At 39.9% G+C, this 20,918-nt stretch overlaps 1 long non-coding RNA gene across 1 annotated transcript; it reads right to left on the minus strand.

Moving 5' to 3' along the window:
* Positions 1-532: 532 nt before the first annotated feature.
* On the minus strand, positions 533-4,677 carry LOC148132204 (uncharacterized). The gene is made up of 2 exons (XR_015747693.1): positions 4,538-4,677; positions 533-860 (listed from the first exon to the last, which is right to left on the minus strand). It is a non-coding gene; the product is annotated as an uncharacterized LOC148132204 (long non-coding RNA).
* Between the last annotated feature and the right edge of the window lie 16,241 nt (positions 4,678-20,918).

Here is a 20,918-nt window from a genome sequence, read left to right on the forward strand (position 1 = left end):
TTGAGGAGAAACTTGGATTTGGTAAGATTGGCGCCATATTTGGGTTGAGAACAGCCGACTTTACAAAAGTTGGGGAATGGGGAAGGTTTGAAGTCTATTTCAAATTCTGCCTCTTTTCATGTAATTTTGGTTTCTTTCCTTGAAAATGCCCTAAACGATATTCTATTACTACCTTTGAAAATGGTCATTGTCTAATGTTCTGCATGGTAAACTTTATGTAGACACACTAAGCCTTAACTTCTGCTACTTCAGTGTCCCACATGAGCTCACTGACGATACCTCCATTCACTCTAAATGTTGACCAGAAGATACTGAAGAGAAGGATGTTTGCTTACTATGAAACCCCAGAATGTCCTGGGGGCACATAAAGAAATTTATGATAGGCACTGAAAGAGTGTATATAAGTGTTTTGACAATGCTAGGGTCAGGAAGCCAGGCTGGAGGCGGGTCTTGCTGACGGCCAAGGAGTGGAGCCGGCTGAGCGCCCAGCAGTGAGTCATGGCTGCTAGGAGTTAAATGGAAACACATGTGCAACCATTTGCAGGCTTTATTACTCACAGCAGGGAAAGTGTGGACACTTGGTAAACACAGGCCAAAAGCTGGGCTGATGCTTGCATTCAGACTTCCACAGTTCCCACACCCACTATTGCAGAGGCTCATCGGTAGAAGATGAGGTCTTCTAACTAAATTCTCCATGTTGACTCAAGATATTCACTGTGCAAATTGAAGCCTCTCCGTTCTCCCAGACATCCTGCTAAGATGAATATTTTATGAAGTTCTTCTGCGGTGTTCAAAATTTCAATTGTATCTTCATCAATTCCTCTCCTTGCCCAGGGAGCCATCTGAAGTTGATCATCCTACTGCAGAACACAATTAACACTCCAAACTCGGGAAATGATTTCACACATGGTTAATCTAGTTCACAACTATTTGTGTCCATGTAGAGCATTAATAATAATACAAATCTTCAATTTCCACTTCAGTCAGAAACAACCAACCTAAACTAAACAGCAGTAAGAGACCAGTTCTAAACCATGCCACCTTATTGTTAGAGATTCTTGAGAGTTGTTTTTCTCTCTAATGATAGATAAACTGATCCATATCTACACCTGCTTTTCTTTGTTTCCTTTACTAAACTTGCTAAACATTATCATTGTGTCTATGTCCCAAGGAGAATTGGATATTCAGAAGATGTAAGGTAAAATAGCTTTTATCATAGAAGTTGCTTTGGGAAACCAATAGCGAGAAGCAAAAATTGGAACTGTTCCAAATCTCTTGGTGAGATGCAATTAAGATGAGACCTTTATGAATGTGTTTTAGTCCTTATGGTCCTTTCCCTGATTCCATGTTGGGGGGAGGGGGACTTTCACACATGGTTAATCTAGTTCACAACTATTTGTGTCCATGTAGAGCATTAATAATAATACAAAATGATAAAGCATATTCACTAAGCTAAGTTTTCCATGGTTCTTTGAGGAAAGCCAAACTTCAGTTGGTACTATGATGCAAATATGTAGCTGGTAGTACCCATATGTTAGCAGCAGAAGATTGACACAGTAGGAGAGAAAATAGTTTTAATTTAACCTTGAGGATGCTGGATTAGAAAATTAATATGGTTCTGAAATTGGAAGAAGAAATCTCAGTATCTTATCTTACACTGATGACAGTTCTGAGGGCAGAAAATACAAATAATCTCTAAACTTTATAAAAATCTAGGAACCTAATTAAAAATCAAGACCAAATAATATGTTTGTACCAAATGGTTTCCTATGTTAGCTGAACCATGCTTATTCCATTTACCCAATTTTCAACATGATTTATCAACCTTTAAACTACACTGCTCAAAAAAATAAAGGGAACACTTAAACAACACAATGTAACTCCAAGTCAATCACACTTCTGTGAAATCAAAGTGTCCACTTAGGTAGCAACACTGATTGACAATCAATGTCACATGCTGTTGTGCAAGTGGAATAGGCAACAGGTGGAAAGCATAGGCAGGTAGCAAGACATCCCCAATAAAGGAGTAGTTCTGCAGGTGGTGACCACGGACGACTTCTCAGTTCCTATGCTTTCTGGCTGATGGTTTGGTCACTTTTGAATGCTGGCGGTGCCTTCACTCTAGTGGTAGCATGAGACGGAGTCTACAACTCACACAAGTGGCTCAGGTAGTGCAGCTCATCCAGGATGGCACATCAATGCAAGCTGTGGCAAGAAGGTTTCCTGTGTCTGTCAGCACAGTGTCCAGAGCATGGAGGCGCTACCAGGAGACAGGCCAGTACATCAGGAGATGTGGAGGAGGCCATAGGAGGGCAACAACCCAGCATCAGGACCACTACCTCCGCCTTTGTGCAAGGAGGGACAGGAGGAGCACTGCCACAGCCCTGCAAAATGACCTCCAGCGGGCCACAAATGTGCATGTGGCTGCCCAAACAGTCACAAACAGACTCCATGAGGGTGGCATGAGGGCCCGACGTCCACAGTTGGGGGTTGTGCTTACAGCCCAACACCGTATAGGACATTTGGCATTTGCCAGAGAACACCAAGATTGGCAAATTTGCCACTGGCGCCCTGTGCTCTTCACAGATGAAAGCAGGTTCACACTGAGCACATATGACAGATGTGACAGGGTCTGGAGACGCCATGGAGAATGTTCTGCTGATTGCAACATCCTCCAGCATGACCGGTTTGGCAGTGGGTCAGTAATGGTGTGGAGTGGCATTTCTTTAGGGGGCCGCACAGCCCTCCATGTGCTCGCCAGAGGTAGCCTGACTGCCATAGGTACTGAGATGAGATCCTCAGAACCCTTGTGAGACCATATGCTGGTGTGGTTGGCCCTGGGTTCCTCCTAATGCATGACAATGCTAGACCTCATGTGGCTGGAGTGTGTCAGCAGTTCCTGCAAGACAAAGGCATTGATGCTATGGGCTGGCCCGCCCGTTCCCCAGATCTGAATCCAATTGAGCACATCTGGGACATCATGTCTCGCTCCATCCACCAATGCCATGTTGCACCACAGACTGTCCAGGAGTTGGGGGATGCTTTAGTCCAGGTGTGGAAGGAGATCCCTCAGGAGACCATCTGCCACCTCATCAGGAGCATGCCCAGGCATTGTAGGGAAGTCATACAGGCACGTGGAGGCCACATACACTACTGAGCCTCATTTTGACTTGTTTTAAGGACATTACATCAAAGTTGGATGAGCCTGTAGTGTTTTTTTCCACTTTAATTTTGAGTGTAACTCCAAATCCAGACCTTCATGGGTTGCTAAATTTGATAATTTTTGTGTGATTTTGTTGTCAGCACATTCAACTATGTAATGAACAAAGTATTTAATGAGAATATTTCATTCATTCAGATCTAGGATGTCTTATTTTTGTGTTCCCTTTATTTTTTTGAGCAGTGTATTCTTATTGTCTGGGCTTATTTAACTTGCTAGGCTAAAAAGTGTTTTTCCTTTTTGTGGCTTAAGATGTTGCCTCAATCAACCTTTGAATGGCATTATGTGGAATGCAAGAGTCTCAGTAATTTACCTCAGGAAAGCACTCTCACCATCTCCTAAAAACTCAAAGAGTAAGCTATTCAGGAGCAACCACAGGAAAGTGTATCTTTTCCACTGAAACTTCATGTGCTGATCCAACATTCTTGAACCTTCAAAAGTGACCACTCAATCCATTGCATCTTTTTCATCGTCTGGGGTGAAAGCATCAATCGAGCACACATTTCCATGTGTGTCAAATTCTCACAGTTGAAAACTAAGTACTGCTTGACCAGTTAGATAATTAGGCATCTCCATTGATAAAGCATTTGTTCTGCATTGCCAACTGAGCATCAACAGTAAAAATAGCAATAAATAGGAGAAAGACTCATTCTAATAAGTTTAAAGACCTAACATTTTTCACAGTAAATCCAGTCTATACAACTCATCATAATTTCAGTCAGCTTTGAGAAATACCTGATTATAGCAAATTAAACATTAATCAGTTGTTCTCAAACAATTCATTTCATTTGTGTCTTCTCAGATTTGTGAAAGGAAAATAAAAGTAATTTTACTTTAAAATAATATTTTAATAAAAGTGCAGTTTTTTATCTTAACAAGCCTCTTTTCCTTGTCCCCAGGAAACAAATAGAGAAGTATAATTTTAAAATATATGTATTGGTCCCTGAAATGGCAATTCACCATTAAAGCGGCAGATAATGGTTTTGGGTTGTTTTTTTTTCTCTTTTCTTTGTGTTCATGCTGATGGCATTGTATTGGTCAGGAGGTTAACCAGTGACTAACTATACAATACATTTTTAATCTATCAATCTTTCTGACGTGTTTTTTCATTAAGGAAGTGTTTTGTTCAAGATTCACAATTAAGAAAGGAATAATAGATACATAACTGTTTCAGTAGCTAATTCAAGACTACCATACCTTCTAATCCACTGAAGACAAAGGCTGAATTCCGTTTCTCACCTGAGAAAGTTGCACCCTCCCGTTTCCCATGGAACAGAACGCTGATTGCATTGTTTATACCAAGAACTGCTTACTTACACAAGGATGAGGGAAATTTCTGCTGCCAGCACAGTGAAGCTGAAGTCATGGTCCTGCTGCTGTCATATAGCTTGCCAAAATCCTTAGGAAAAACACCCAGAAAAATCCAAAATACCTCCCTCTTCCAACTAAATATAATTCTGGAAATAAAACAGCAAGAAAGAAGATTTCAATAACCAGAAAAGTGCAAAAGGGAGAAGCTTGCTATGGATTTGCAATGTCATGCTAAAATAAGAGCCCCATACAATTAAAAAAAAAACTTATGGAACAGTATGAGTCTTTCCATAGCCTGTGTGTTTCAATTTACCATATTCATAATTTTGGAAAATTCAGTTATGAACCCAAGCACATCAAAATTGTTTATCAAGTAAGATGCCCATCCTTACATTCCACATATGTAGTAAATTATTAAGAACAAAACTCTTTATGTTCAGTCTAGAATTATGCACAATTTGATTGTGGAACCAAAGAGTATAATGAGAGAATATAATGCAATATAAATATATTCCACTCCCACTGCTATTTAAATTATGTCCAAACTCAGAACATGATGATGATTCAGCTGAACATCTAGGTATTTTACTAGAATGTCTATCATGGCAGTCACTAAGGTGAGATGACCGATGTATACATTTGATAAATTAATAAATTCCAGCAGATCCTACAGTTCTTCAGCCATCTGGGCTGAAGAACTGTATTGAATGTTTTAAATAACAACATTTAAAAAGAGAAGGCATCTTTTAGGAGAGCATAGACAGAGAAACATATATCCAGAAAGCAAAATGGCTTGTCATTTCTATACAATTTGAGAAAAATATACCATTTAACATAAAGATGTCCCATGTGAAATGGATGGGATTGAAAAGCATCTTTTCCCAACCAGCTGTTGGAGAAGCTGTGAGATTATATGGGCAGCTGATATTCACATGGAAACATATCTCCTGACTTGGAATTTGAGATCAGAAAGAAAAGCAGAGAGATGAAAAATAAGGTCAGCCAAAGCCTTTTTATTACTTGAGGTGAAGATCAGTTTTCACTCTTTCAATTATATGCACAAAGACAGCAAGACTAGCATGGGAGTCTTGCTCCAACATTGATGGTACATCACATTTTCCATCAGGAAACTTTTGAAAGCATCAGGAATCACAATTAGGAGTAGTTAATATACTTAGGTCCTCTTCTAAAAACTTCCTTCCATCTCTCACCTATATATGCCACCAAAGGTAGCTCCTTTGCTCTGTCTACTGGTATAGCTGGCTGCAGTAAACAATGTATTCCCAAGGCCCATCAGCATCCGCAAGTCTTCTAAGAAATGGAAGCTACTTTTTTTACCTTCCTCATGGTCTGTACCTTCTGCTGTATTGCTAAAGCTACGAAACAGCAGACAAAGGAGGCATCACCAGAATCTCAGCTACTGTCCTCCACTGGCCCTCATAATAAATATCCAACAGATGGGATTTTTAATCACCCAGCTACACTGTGCCATTGTACATGCCTGCAAACAGAGAAGAGAAAGTCAGCAGTGCCTGGATACAAACCTTCTCCAGCCTGGCACCACTTAATATGCAGGATACTGTTTTCAGAATTCCTATTCAGCGTGGCTAGATGGATTGAGCCAATCCATCCGGACAGCAGTAAGTAAGGAAGCCTGTACTAAAAGGAAGAGCCTGAAATATCAATTAGCAATTCTTTTTTGCCTCAAATTCCTATGATAGCTTTTGGGGCTACTTGCCTCTAGCTGGATAAGCCACAGTGCATATTGTTGGTCCTAGTGATGAGAATGATAATATTGATGGATACAATTTTAGAGCTGCTATTTTGAATTATTAGACTAAAATAACTGCTTTAATTAAAAATGATACCCTGTATCACTTTCTAATATCACAAACTTTCTTGGTGTTTATATTTCAGAATAAAACATTATATCCTAATTCAACAGTTGCTTCCTCCTCCCTCATTGTAGTGAAGGTTTACCACTTGATTAAATAAATGCACCATGATAGTCCTCAAAAATTGCTGTTGCAAGTGAAATTCTGTAAAGAGGTTGCTTCTGCCAATCAAACAGATCACTACATTGATGTGATTATGGAACACCCAGAATTTATCCAGTAGATTCCAGATTTGGGACAATTTGCTAGGCTCAGATTCCATCAGGGCACAGTTTGTTGGCATCATTAGTTAATAGCAGTGCTTCAGATATCTGTTCAAGCCTATCAAATCTCAACTGAAGTACTGTAAATCTTACTCCTTTTCTAATGACCACCACTGCATTGAAATTGGTCGTCATTTTTTGCAGCTTAAAGACATCAAGCTATGCTTTATCCACTTCCAGGTAGAATACAGTTTGCTCAGATCCTTATTTCAGAAGTCTGATCTTGTCAGATTACGTTAGTTTGGATTGCAATTTGCACAGGTCTCCAAAATTAGATTCTAGATTTATCGTCTTTTGTTAAACTGTCAGAATCTCTAAAAAGTAACAAATAAGTTAAATAATTTTAGCCATAGCAGACAAAGTACTGGCAGCCAAAAGGAAGACATTTGTAACAAATTTGGTGGAAAAATATGCCCTAATTAATGGATATTTTTGACTTGCTGTAAGCCTGCTGTCAGGGTTCTGGCAATTACTCCAATTAAATCATGAGCCTTCAGCCACATTCCCAAAACTAAAGAGGATTTATTTGAAGGTAACATTCTACGTCCAGGCATTAATCTGAGCGTGGCCAACTCTGAGATACGTAATTCACTGTCACCCTTGATCCTGCTTCCCCCCCCACCCCTCTGGGTGTATCATCCAATGAAAAAACATCCATAGCCAAGAGTCATCAATCATGCTCTCCAATTAGATTTTTTCGGGGCAGAAGTTTCAGCCATCTAATCAGTCTTAGAAGAAAATACAGTATGAATGGAATGTACTTTCAATTTCACACTGTATTTCACCCCCCCTTCTTTCTGTTGTCAATTATAAAACATGTTTACAAAATGTTTTATAAGTTGACACCTGCCTTGGTCAACTGGTCCAGAGAGCTAGAGTTTGTGTGGGATCATGCCTTCTGCAAACAGTAAGTAACCCATTTCTTCAGATCCAAGTCTAAAGACAAGACAGTGAAATCCAATTTACTTCAATCCTTTACTTACTTGCACATAATGGCAGAATCTTGCCAAACTAAAATTGTAACTTTCTAATCTAGTCAATATACCCAGAGGGATGTTTTATAATCTATATACTACTAAAATTATTGTGTTTGTAACCTTTCACTGGGCAAAACAGCGCATCAAAGGACAGCAGTTCTTGATTAAAGATACCTCAAATGAACTAACATCGAATGCATCCAAAATCTGGGCTCCTTGACACCCATGGGAATGAAATTTGGCTAATTTGTGGTGACTTCAGTGCTGCTGCATGGCTGCTCAGCATTTCAGTATACCAGACCCACACTTGTTCTTTGGAGGCCAGGTAGACTAGTCCCAACGTCAGCTGCCAGGGGACAGTCAGTCATGGTCAATTCATCATGAAATTGGAAATCACCCCTGCTCCCAATTACGTGTTTTTTTTTGCTTTGGGTCATTTTATTTCTGTTTAAGTAATGGAAATATATCTGAAATGACAATCCAATAGGTCATGGGTTGTCTAGTTATTTTTAAATCTGATTGCAAACTATGTTGAAATCTTTTACAAGAAGTGGTATATAAATGCTGCCAAGATGGGGGTGGTGGACTGCATTTGCAAACCACTCATGTATTTGAGATGGTGCCAGTTAGATTGTTCTCTGTCCCCGCCAACACTTGGATGGTCTCCATTAACCCACCTCTCCACTGTAGCTCTCTGACATTTATATGTTCTAAGAATAACTTTGAGGTCTACGTGGAACACAGAGGCATTAGATAGCTTATTGCACCCAAGAGGTTAGCTTTACAATTCCCCTCTTTTAAAAAAAAAAAAAAAAAAGTAAAACATATTTACAATATCAACTTGTGTAAGGCACTTGGCAGGCCCCAAGAAAGGATCTTGAAGCACCTTGATGTTCAAAGGACATCTAAGCTATTTGTAATAGATACCTTATGTTGAAAACATAAGCTTCTAATCTGTTCCGATCTCCCATTCTCAATGAAAATGAAGGAATTGCCTGCCTAGAGTCTGGTTAGATTTATCACATTAAATTATGATTTCACATTCCTTCTAATCAACCTAGTGGTCCCTTCTCTCATGAATGAATTTACTTTTTGAAAAGAACATTCTCTACAGTATATCAATTTTCCTCTTACTGCTTCTCCATTTCCTCTTGAAGCAAAAAATGTTGGGGGCTCTCTAATAAATGCCTTTGCATATAATATACTATAATATACTAAATATAAAGAATAAAATAACTATCCCTTGTGTTTTCATATTTGTTGAGGTCTTTCTAGATACTGTGTTTAATCTACCAAGGCTTCAGAACCCTTATTGGTCTAGAAAAGGGCTGATTACACTGCAGTGGACTCACTATTGGTGGACATTGAATTAGAAACTATACCTCCTTATTGGAAATATCACTCTTCTACTGCTGTGGAGTGTATGGCAATTGTCCTTACATTCTCATATTTGCATTGGCTAAAATTCCCTTTAGCCACCAATGAGAGAGTGCCAAAAGGAGATTGGGCAGCTTTGTACCCTATCTTAATCTTTACTTCTCAGTGTTGCCTTTTTGCTGTTAGGAAGCAGCAGAGGGGGAAATGGGAGACAACCAGAGCACCATGGTCTCCTGGCTTCTGGATACCAAAATTAGGACATGGTGCGAAGCAAGAGTTCCTATCAAGCAACTATCATTGCTGCATGGATTAACTTCTGGGTTTCATCAGCTTACAGTTTCAAGAAGGTTAGAAGTGCACCTTGTGGGGTCATAGAAGGGTGGCATTGATCTGAAGTGGGCAGTATCCTCACACATGAGTGTCTGATTCTCCTACCCTGGAGAAGACAACAATTGTAGGTCACTTGCAGCGATGCTGATGGCAAGTAGTTTAAGACTGTCACTTGCTTACGCTATCAAATCTGGATTGCAAAACTCTAGATCAGGGGTGTCAAACTCATGTCGTCACGGCGGTGTCACGTGACATATCAGGATTTTTTTCCCCTTCACTAAACCAGGTGGGGCCGGGGCCAGTGCATGATACATCGCCCACAGGATGGGAGTTTGACAGCCCTTATCTAGATCCTACATGGCTGCTGTGTTTGTTGTTATCTAGCAGGCATCTAGTGTTTTGCAAACCAGCATTGGAAGCCTGTCATCATATTATTGAAATATCAAAACAATTAGAATACCGTGCAAAGTTTAAATTGTTTTCCTACCCCCCCATGTACAATATGCAGCGTGCTCAGCTGTTGCAATTCTTATTCAGAACAGATGCAGCAGCAGCATTTAGAAGTCATAGATGAGGAAGTCTTCTGAAGAGGCAAGCCTCTTGCCTTTCCCATAGCAACTATTCATAAGAAAATGTAACCATCCATCCGCACAGCCTAAGCACAGCGAAATGTAGCAATACAGCAAGAATTTCTGACTATGTATTTCCATAAACCCACACAATGGCACAGTCCAGTAAGATTCCAGTTGAGACAAATATTTTGAATCTTTTAAATAAATATGTCAGAGGACGGAAAAGGGAAAGTATTTTTTCCATGGATCAAAGCTAGATCTTTCATGCTGATTTTCATCTTCCCCCTTGGGGAACTGTAAAACATCCAGATTTCAGGGAGTTTTTTAGGCACAGAGCAAGTTTTAACACTATAAGAATATAATATCATGAAGTTTTAAAAAGCGGCAAGTTCCAGAATTTGAAAGAGTTGGACAGTTAGGGATTTCATGTCATGGGAAGCTTATGCAGGGAATCTTTCCTTGGTCTGGAACTCATAAATGTATTAAAAAACATAAACAGAAACTCATGTTGCTTCCCAATAGATCATTTGCAATTTATTTTCTGATTCAGAAGTAGAGATGGACACTGAAAAATCAATGAAAAATCAATGCCTCTGCACTGTAGAATTAATCTGAGATCATTGCAACCCATCAACCATTTTTCATAACCGTATCAAGCTTTCAAACCAATATCAATGTGTAATAAAAGAGGGTAAAAGAAGTAAAATGGCAAGCAAAACTATTACATTTTAGTTAAACTAATATCTCCAAAACTATCTACACAAACAGGAGATTATTGTGATAGTTAAAATGGGACACACACACACACACACACACCTCCTAATCCAAAACATACAAGAGTTGTTTGAGTTAGTGTGAACTTTAGACTTGGTGCCATGCAGTGACATCTCATAAGATGTTTTTTTCTTTTCGGCTTCATTTTTATTTATTAAATTTATTTTACCTTAGGAGATGACACTGCATAGCATCAACCTAAAGTTCCCACTGGGTATTATTTAGACTGCTCTTGTACCCTTTATGTGCTGTCCCAGCCAGTCTATGGGAATTGGATAGTTACTTAGGAATTATGAGCTGTCCCCTTAAGGGAATGCATCATGGTAAATGTAGTTAAAGGTATCCTCATAACTCACATTTATGACGAAGTTCTTCTTTAACAACCAATCCTTTGTATATCTGCCTTGTAGTAAAAGATGATTATCTCCTAACACATCTCATAGCAATAGAAAGAAGTTGCCATGAGTTCGTGAGTTCAGGCAAGAATGAAGAAACTCCCCCAACCCCTCGAGGGTCAATTTAGTGGCCAATCAGAAATACAGATGTGGCCACATGACATGAACTACATTTCCCAGGATACCTTTAACTACATTTACCATGATGCATTCCCTTAAGGGGACAGCTCATAATTCCTAAGTAACTATCCAATTCCCATAGACTGGCTGGGACAGCACACTTTGCATCAAAAGCAAAACTTGGAAACTGTTTTACATTTTTAGCACATTCAACAGTACTGGGAAACAGTAGAATACCCCTAGTGAGCAATTCATATATGCAGATGGGAGGCAGCATACTAGGGCATGGTTTGAGAGCATATGATGTGTGAATAGGTCAATAGCTTTGATGATAAGTCTGAGAGATTCACCTGTTGAGCACAGGGCATTCCACACATCAGCTGAAAGAATAGCCCTATTCAGCGGACCACAGGCCTTAAGTAAAAGACTAAGAAAGTCTCCACTCTAGCAACATGGAAACTAATTTGGATTCTAAAGTGAAGCCAACCCAATTGCAGAGATTTCTATAACTTTTTCAAATCTGCTTTCAGTCAATTTTGTTACAAGAAAAGCTGAATAATATTGCTTTCTGCTGAAATGAATGGTCAGGGTTGGGGATGTCTGGCTGTCTGAAGAATTCTGAGAGTTGAAGTCCAGAAGTCTTAAAATTGCCAAGTTTGGAGACCCCGGTCAAGAGCCCAAGTGTGGCTGAATAAATTCCTATGCATTTCACAATGGAAAAAAATTGAATATAAAATAAATAAGTATTTGTACATTTAAGCAGGTCTCTCAAATAAAGATGAATGGCGTTAAGTTCAAGTGAGACGTTTTGCTTTTGGTCACATGGATGAAACTTGGAAGAATCAGTCCACAAACTGGCTGCTACTAGTTCCCTTAGAGCAGTTTTTCAACTTTTGTCATAATGAGTTCTAATTAAAATGATACATGACGTTATTCAATGCTATATATGAGAGAAAAGATGCCACTGCCTAGCAGGCTTAGAAGGAAATAGCTTCATAGTTACTCTGCATCTGTCTACATGCAATGAGCTAATTGCCAACAGATGCCTGGATTAAGGTCACACTGATTTTTAAAAAGTATCATTTTTAGTGTCTATGCTAATCAGAAGGAGATATACAATCATGCTTCCTTCCTATAAATATATCTACGTGGGTTTGTAGATAAAGATTACAGAACATATCCAATGACAAGGAGCTATGATGAAAACCTAATTTTATGTGGCATATATCAATAGTGTATATATGTGAATTAGAGAAGGAGAATGGGTATGGGACAGAGAATGGACTTTTATTCTAAACTATTTTTATTCATGAACAAAAGGGGAGTTGCAGCATTGGTCCTGACAAGCTTCGGAACAGAAGTAGAAGAACATAAAAAAGTTGCTTTTATAGACCATTAATTAAGCATCTGTTCTATATAATCTTTCATGTAACAACTTGTAGATACCATCTCTTAATCTGGCAAGGGTTAGGTGAGTTTACAACTAGGGTGTGTGTGATATGTTCATGTAAAGTGAACAAGAATCTTTCCGTTCTGCAGATTATATTGTAGCCTAGGTGATAAGAAGGCTTGCTTTAGCAAAATGGTAACCATTGTTTTGACCATTGCAAATATGCAGCCATTTCAGAAAATTTAATTTCAAGAAAATGGTGAAAGAACCCTGCAGCTTTTCGTAACATTAGGAATGAATAGTGACAATGTAATTTTTCAAATTGAAGTGTTTTTATCCCATACTGAGTCCCAGTCTAAGGTAAATAAAGATTCACCGCAGGCATAAACATCAAAGATGCAACTGAATGCAGCTTTTAAAGACAGTGTAGCACCTGAATATGAGGCATGATATGAATAATCTGAAAATAAGTTTATTTTCTCCCATTGGCACGATGCATATTGCACAGTATCTACCAATTGCTATAAAGATTAAAAAATGGAAACAAATTATATTCACTTTGGATTGATTTCTTTCTTCTAGAATAGGGGTGTTGTTGTGGTTAACTGGCAGCAGGTGCAGGTGGCTGAGGAGAGCGAGGACTCTGATGAAGGGCCAGGACCATCAGGGAGTGGACTGCTGCCTTCAGAGATTGTGGGGGCTGGCAGCAGTGATGAGGAGGTTCCCGAGGAGCCTGTGCCAAGTGCACGGGCACGAAGGATTGCTCAGAGGAAAGAACAATTACAGCAGCACAGGCGACTCAGGAGTAAGGCTGCAAGGTAATGGCCCCTCCCTCAAGAGGATAAAAGCCAGGTTTGGAAAAGCATTCTTTGCAGACAGCAAAGAAGCTCTGAAATTCAACTGGTGGACATCTTAGCTTGTGTTTGGAGAATCTTGTAAATTAGTTCTTATCTCTGGGTTTTTGGCAGCCTTGACAAACAAGGCTCTTGTCGGAGCTAATTGTTGGAAAGCAGCCTTTTATCTGTACAGGAACAGAATTGTGATTAAACCTTGAAAGGTGGGGGCTGCTGCCTTTGTCTGTGTTTGCTCTCTGGGAACCCGGTTGGGTCAGAACAGGTGTCAAACTTGCTTCATCACAGTGTTATCACATGATGTATCGTGACTTTTTCTCCCTTCAATAAATTGGGTGTGGCCAGCGCATGACACATCCGGCCTGCGGGCTGCGAGTTTGACAGCCCTGTTCTAGAATATGTTGCTTCTTTTCAATACATAAGTTAGGGTCTACCAGATGTATTGGAAGAATTTCAGATTGGAGGAAGGTAACTTAAATTATAAAAACATTACTTAAGGGAGTACAAGAAGATAATGACAAGTTTGAATTGTGATACAGACTTTTACCGATGGTATATGACTTGCAGTAGTCAAACTTCATTGTATCCTGTAATAAGATGCCCCTCTCTAGTGCTATCTTTTCATGCACTATAACCTCTAAACTAGGGTATACTGAAGAAAGGCAGGAATTCCACAAAAAGAGAATAAGATATTAGAGGCACAGGGTATCTTTAGCGTAAATTGCACTGTATGTGTTAAGGTTAATGGAAAAGTGGGAGAACCCCTGACCTATCTAAAATATTTTACCAGATTTCTGCATTGTTCCTCTCCAGAAATGGTTTCAAGGAGGTTGGTAGCTGTAACATTTGAAAGAGGATATTTACTTACTACCATGATAGCAACTTTTTCTCGTTCAAAAAAAACAGTAAGGTTGTTTACTCTGTGGTTAGTAGCAAGTCAAAGTGGCTTTTTAAAAGGTCACACAAGTTGAAAAACATATGTTCATAGTCTTTTATTAATCACTTAATGCTCCAATTAGAAACCAATGAAATTTATCTTTCATATTCATTCATTCATTCATTCACTCATTCATTCATTCATTCTTTTCCCCATGCCATCACTCTGCTAAATAACTAATTGCCACAACACTGTCTATGCTCTGGGATGCCAAACCACCTAGTAGGGCTGTATTACTATTAGCCTTCTCATTTTTCCTGTTACCTATTTCCTTATCTTCTTATGGCTATAACTTTGTTGTTTGGATCTTATGATTTATGTTGATTGCTTTTATTAGTATCCTATTATGATGTATGTTGAATCCAATCAGTGACTCTGGGCAAAAAACAATCATAAAAACAATTAAAAGAGTCAAAACATAATACAAATAGCAGTCAATAGGTATTATAATCTGTCAATATAGCCAGGAAATGGGCCCTTCACACACTCAGGACTCCTGGCCTGGGCACATAGCCAGATTTTTAAGGCCTCCAGAAGGCTAGCAGGATCAAGGTCAGCCTAATTTCAGGAGAGAGGATGTTCCAGAGGGCATATGCCCTATGGCAGACCTCCTGGTGCCTGCCAGCTGACGTTCCTTGGTTGACAGGACCCAGAGCATGCTCATTCTGCCAGACTGGATTGTAAGGATAGAAACAACAGGAAGAAGACAGCCCCTCAAATATTCCTGTCCCAAGCCATGAAGGGCTTTAATGATAAGAACTAGCACCTTGAACTGCACCCAAAAACACACCGGCAACCAATGTAGCCCCAGGAACAGTGGTGGTGCATGTGCCAATTACTGCAACTATTTACATCCTCATTCTGTACCAGCTGAAGCTTCTGAATGCTCCTTAAGGAAAGCCTCATGTATATATCTTTGCAGTAGTCCAAAGGGAAGGTCACAAGGATGAGTGTCAGTGACCAGAGGATCTGGATCCAGGAGTGGGAATGGGGATAATTGACACATAACCCACAGGTGTGTTGAGGCCCTCTAAGCCACAGCTATCACCTGCTCTTCCAGCAGGAGTCAAAATTTGAATTCTGACCAAACTTTCTCTGTAATGGTTATACTTATCAGTGTCCTTTGGGCTTCTAGTTGAACACCCTTCTTGTATTGACTATGGTCATGAAGTCACACAGAGAAAGATTAGAAATCATAAATATGACCTAAAATGTGATCTGTTTGCTATATAAGTCCTATATTAGATAGAAACTTATTCAAACAAATGAGTCAAAAACATACGGTACTTGTTTATTGATTTATTGAGGAAAATGATCCAAAACTACATTATGTGTGCTTGGGGAAAGTATGTGAACTTTTGCTTTCAATAATCGGCCAAAACTGCCAAATCACTAAGTTTCCAATAACTGTTGTTCATTCCCGTGCATCAGCTTTGAGGAATTTTAACCCATTCCTCTTTGCAAAATAGCTTCAACTCAGGAATGTTGGTGGAGTTCCTTGCATGTTCTGCCCACTTCAGATCCTTCCACCACATTTCTATAGGAGGATTAAAGTCAGGACTTTGACTTGGTCATTCCAAAACATTAACTTTCTTCTGTTTTACCCATTCTTTGGTCATACGATGTGTGTGTTTTGGGTCATTGTTTTGATGTATGACCTACTTTCTCTTGAGATTCAATTCATGGACAGATACCCTGACATTTCCTGTAGAATTTGCTGGTACAATTCAGAATTAATATAATCGATGATGAAAGCCATTCTGGTTCAGGGGCAACAAAGCAGGCCTGAACCATAGAACAATCAACACTTTGGTTCACAGATGGGATAGGGTTTTTATGCCACAATGCAGGGTTTATCTTTCGCCAAACATAACATTTTTCATTCAAGCCAAAAAGTTCTATTTTGGTCTCATCCGTCCACATTCTTCCGATAGCCTTGTGGCTTATCCATGTGGTCTTTTGCAAACTGTGGATGGGCTACATTTTTGGAAGAGTTTTTTCTTGTAAGCTCGTTGTGCACACCATTGTTATTCAGTGGTGGTCTCGTGAATATAGATGTTTGTGTTGTGGACACTAGACTTTGATAGTGAATGTACACACAAATGTGCAGCTTTAGATCATTTTCCTCAATAAATAAATAAGACTAATATTTTAAAACTTGTTTAATTGGGTTTTATCTAATTTTAGGATGTGTGGAGAAAAGACCACATTTTAAGTAATATTCATGCACAAATGCTGAAAATTTGAATGCGTTCACAAACTGTTAAGCACCATCTGTATATATTGCTATACTGGAAATCAGAACTCCTTGAATTCATTTAATTAGCGTTTATTACTTATGGTTACTTCAGACCAAAATAATCTTTGGTGTATTTCATAATAACATGCCCAGGACAGTGTGTGTGTATTATACATGTGAAATACATAATAATCAACCTAGATATATTGCAGAGAATGTTTCAGATAGGAGCAGATGGAAAAAAAGAAAAAGAAGTTGTTTAATATTTTTTGAATTCCATACCAGATCTCAGAGCCTTAGCTTTTTCATTTGGCCAAGTGAATAGCTAATCTTAAAGTAAGCACTTTAATTCATATATTGGTTACTTCTCAAAGATGCTTTTCTAAAAGGCAACTGGACTTTGTTTTCCCCTGAAGATGTTTTGCTTCTCATCCAAGAAGCTTCTTTAGTTTGGGACAACCACAACCTGGATGACTGAGAATCTCCATAGACATTTTGTTTGCTTTTCAGTTGTCCTGTGAAAAATGTTGCAGGGTCTGCCTGATACAGAAAAAACACCATGCTCTGATGTTGCAATTAAAAATGAAGTTGACTGGAACTTCCTAGATGTTAGCAAGTCCTAGCCAGCTTTGGCTGACACTGAAAAAGCTAAGCAGAATTGGTCCTGGTTAGAATACAAGTGGAAGAGTACCACAAAATATCAGGACTATAGGCTAGAAAGTTTTACCTCCTAGAACAGGGGTGTCAAACTCATGGCCCAGATGTATCACATCTGATGTATCAAACTCATGGCCCAGATGTATCACATGCTGGCTCTGCTCCCCGCCCAGTTAAGCAAAGGGGGAAAAAGTCCCGATACGTCACGTGATGACGCTGTGATGATGCGAGTTTGACACCCTGTCCTAGGAGTCAATGACAAATCAGCTCATGTTATGCCCATGTATTACCCAAACATAACATTTTATCACCAGGATTAAAACTTGACTCAAAGACTTTCATTTAATCCTTTACCCTTTCATCTTTGTTTTATCTTTATTTCTATAATTTCAGGACAAACTAGCTGGAGAAGTGAAATGGGAGAAATCCCTCCAATTGAGGTAAAATTATAAGCAATAATTTGCAAACGGTTTTTCTTATTTTACAATATGCATTATTTTTAATGTTGGCTAATTGTTTTAATCTCCTCAATATTCTATGAGATATTGCTGTTTGAGCACTAATTTTAAACTTACTGGCAGTAAATATCTTATTCCATCCAATTGTAATACGATCACCTAAAGCCAAAATACAGGATTACTGTAACTGTTTAGCTTTATGCGCATTTGGACAAGCTGAAAGAAAATTCTACTCTCTTGTTCTCTTTTTCTTATTTTTAATAACATTGACTTTTAAATCATAAGATGGATTATTTGTTTTCATCTCAACAAGAGAGATGGTAGTGGATTTTTGTCAAAAGAAACATTTTGAAAATGGCAACAAGTCAGACAAATTGAAGCTTACTTATTGTAAAGAAATATTATTATCCTGAGTAATCAAGTAGATTCAACAGTGTCAAGAACTTATTTTCTCATGGAAAAAATTAATCTTGCTCTATAAAAAAAGAAATGACTAAAGCAGTCTTTCTCAGCCTTGGCAACTTTGGACCACATGACTGGGGGAATTCTGGGAGTTAAAGTTGAAACTGCGCGGAGAAAATTCTGGAGTAAAGTTGTATTGGCTGGGGAATTCTGGGAGTTGAAGTCCACATGTCTTAAAATTGCCAAGGCACAGGACTAAAGCATACACATCTATTTCCTTACTGAATGCAGACTACATTTATGTCATTACTAAGAAAATAAATAAATGGACTTTACTGAATTAATACATTATACAGATTTATAACAACTGGATTTGTTACAAAAACATATATACAGATACAGATACAGATAATCAGAGTTGGAGGGGACCTTGTAGGTCATCTAGTCCAACCCCCCGCCCAAGCGGGAGGCCCTACACCATTTCTGACAGATGGGAGTCCAATCTCTTCTTGAAAGTCTCAAGTGATGGCGCTCCCACAACTTCTGAGGGCAAGCTGTTCCATTGGTCGATTGATCTCACTGTCAGAAAGTTTCTCCTTATTTCCAGGTTAAATCTCTCCTTGTTCAGTTTCCATCCATTATTCCTTATCTGGCCTACAGGCGCTTTAGAAACTAGCTTGACCCCTTCCTCCCTGTGGCAGCCCCTCAAATATTGGAATATCGCTATCATGTCTCCCCTGGTCCTTCTCTTTACTAGACTAGCCAAGCCCAGTTCCTGCAACCGTTCATTGTTTTAGCCTCCAGTCCCCTAATCATCCTGGTTGCTCTTCTCTGTACTTTTTCTAGAGCCTCAACATCTTTTTTATAATGTGGTGAACATAACTGGATCAGTACTCTAGGTGTGGTCTTACTAAGGCTTTATAGAGTGGAATTAGTACTTCCCTTGATCCTGATTGTGTCCCTCTGTTAATACAACTTAGGGTTGCATTAGCTTTTTTGGCAGCTGCTGCACACTGCTGCACTCCGCTCATCCCGCCAGGGCCGCGTCAGAGCCGTGCGGGCTGGGCAGAGCCAGGAAAGCGAGCCGCGGGTGCGCACCCACCTGCCAAGCAAAAGAACCGGGCTGACCTGAGCTTGGCTTCCTTCCCAAGTCCCTCCAGCGTGGCGCAGGCCATCGCCTTGCCTCCCTGTCCACGGATGGGTGGGTGCTATCATTGCCTCGGGCGGCCTCTCCCGGTAGCCCCTTCGGGTTCGGGCTGGAGGGACTTGGGAAGGAACCCAAGCTTGGGTCAGCCCGGCTCTTTCGCTTGGCAGGCAGGCGTGCACCCGCGGCTCGCTTTCCCAGCTCTGTCCAGCCCGTATGGCTCCGGCGCGGCCCTGGTGGGATGAGTGGAGGGCCCAGCGGGGAGGCTCTCGCTGCCTTGGTGAGAGCTCTGCCGCTGGGCAGGAGGGCCCGCCTGTCAGCTGTGCTGGGTGCCCCAGGCGAAGCTCTTCGCGCTCTGCCCGGCGCCAGGCAGGGATGGCAGCTGGGCACTTCTCCCGAGGTGGGCCGATCCTGCACTGCGGCCCCGGGAGATTCGCCTCCCCACGTGGGGTTGGGCTGCTCTCTCGGGCAGGGGAGGCTTTGTTGTAGTAGGGTGTCATTTTTTAAAGAATTCGCTTTACCTTCGAAGGCAAAGGGAAGTCGGCGACAGGAGCGCCTGAAGCCAAGTGTCTCCGCAGGGCTCCAGTTGCAGGGAGGAGCCCTGGCTGGCCGCACGTGGCTGTGCCAAACACCGCGGCATTGCTCTAACGCCGCGGCAGCAAGGGAGAAGGGAAAGCAACGGTGGCGGAAGGTCTCCCGATATGACGTGCCCCACCAACACAGGCAGCACCATATCCGGGCATGCAACAAAAGTACTTCCTAACGGCAAGCCCCCCCCCACCATTCCCCCCATTTCGCATGTTTAATATGGGCCTTAATTTGGGTGGAGGGGCTTAATTTGATTTTATGCCAATAAAACATGGTGGGGCTTCCTATTGGTGGAGGCCGTATTGTTGGAGAAACACGGTAGTAAATGGTTTTTATCACAATCATGTACTATAATGAAATTTGCCTGCTTATCTTTGTTGGCATTAGGCTCTGGAATTAAATTAGCAACCCACAAATATAAACTGAAAATATATACTGATGATGATGTACTTACAATAATTCAACTGAAATAGCCACAAATACTGTATTTAGACTCGATAATAGAATACACATGAACAGCAGTATATTTGGTCTAAACATTAGATCAATAGGAAGAAAACTCAGTTGTCATGAAATATAACTGAGGAAGGAATTTTGGTCACAAAATTATTTTTTCATCACTGTTGCAACTGTAAATGAGCAATAAATGGGTCAATCGTTAAATGAGGACTACCTATACGTAGGCATGATTTGACAAAAATAGTATCTTTTAAAAAATGATTACTCGGTCATCTGAAAAAATATAACAACTAATATGTTAAGATGGAGAAAGTAAAACTGTCTTTGGTTAGGAAGAATTACAGCCATTACAATGAATATTCTACCAATGATTAATTTTTTTTGTTCTAAATGATTCTCATAAATACTGAAAATAAAGTAATACATTATTGTCAGAGGCAAGTTACACAATTTGTATAGTTCCATAAATCACCAAGGATTAACTTTACAATGCTACAGGATTTGAAAGAACAAGGTAACCTGGCAGCCCCAATCTTTTAAACTATATTATCAAACTGGT

Source organism: Notechis scutatus, chromosome 2 (genome assembly GCF_049901735.1).
Source record: "Notechis scutatus isolate UNSWTSFEM ecotype Mainland chromosome 2, rNotScu1.2, whole genome shotgun sequence".
Taxonomy (NCBI): domain Eukaryota; kingdom Metazoa; phylum Chordata; class Lepidosauria; order Squamata; family Elapidae; genus Notechis; species Notechis scutatus.